This window comes from Cynara cardunculus (genome assembly GCF_001531365.2).
Source record: "Cynara cardunculus var. scolymus isolate 2C chromosome LG 5, CcrdV1, whole genome shotgun sequence".
Taxonomy (NCBI): Eukaryota; Viridiplantae; Streptophyta; class Magnoliopsida; order Asterales; family Asteraceae; genus Cynara; species Cynara cardunculus.
The window spans coordinates 21,652,322-21,653,331 of NC_037532.1; the positions used below are offsets into that span (position 1 = coordinate 21,652,322).

The following is a 1,010-nucleotide window of genomic DNA, read 5'->3' on the forward strand; positions in this document are numbered from 1 at the left end:
TCCACCAAAATTCCTCATCTTCTCTCGCTTCATTTTCTTAGCTTTGTGATTTCAAGATGGATTCCGACTGTAAGAGTCCACAGCACCGTCCAGAGATGATCAAAACGGATTCGGTTTCTTGGTTCGTAACCTGTGCTTAACCAATAGAAAAGAACAAAGCTGCTTGACTTTGACCATATCTCCATCCTGCTATGTCAGAATCTCCTCTTCCTTCCCTGTCGGAGCACCCTCATCGGACGGCATTTCACTTCCAGCCTTCACAAAACTGGATGAACGGTGACCTCTTCTTCTTCATTTTCACTTCTCTTTCCTCTTCCTCCTTCTCTACTTGTTCTAAATGTATATATATGACTATGTATCGCTGTGCTTTCATTGATATGTGATGATGAACATGGCGCTAGATGATCATCCAATTGGCGCAGATCCTAATGGTAACTCAATTCAATTCTCACCACCTGCTTTTCAATTTCCTTCTTCACCTCTTCGTTCATGATTCATCTTCGAGGTTATGTAATGTAGGGATCATCCCTTCTGTATTGTAAGAAAAACTCGAAAATCATATTTGATATGATTAAACTTATGCTCCAAATCCATCTGCTTTATTCACTAATTAGATTGTGCATATTTTTGCTAATATGGTATATCTAAATGCATCCAGGACCAATGTACTTCAATGGAGTATTCCATCTCTTCTATCAATACAATCCAGCTGGTCCACTCTTTACCAATCAAATGCATTGGGGACATTCTGCATCCTATGATTTGATAAACTGGATCCCTCTAGACCTCGCCATTGCCCCCACCGAATCCTTCGATATCAATAGATGTTGGTTAGGTTCCGCCACTATCCTCCCTGGAAACAAGCCTGTGATGTTCTACACAGGAATCGACTCAGAAAAATGCCAGGTCCAGAACTTGGTTGTCCCAAAGGACCTATCTGATCCCTATCTTAGAGAATGGGTCCCGTCATAAATCTTCCCCAAGGGGTTCAACCGGATAACTTTAGAGAC

The 1,010-nt window shown here is 41.6% G+C and overlaps 1 long non-coding RNA gene across 1 annotated transcript; it reads left to right on the forward strand.

Annotated features, from left to right (window-relative positions):
* Positions 1-203: 203 nt before the first annotated feature.
* Positions 204-731, forward strand: LOC112512072. The gene is made up of 3 exons (XR_003069204.1): positions 204-276; positions 423-431; positions 659-731. It is a non-coding gene; the product is annotated as an uncharacterized LOC112512072 (long non-coding RNA).
* The last annotated feature ends 279 nt before the right edge of the window (positions 732-1,010 follow it).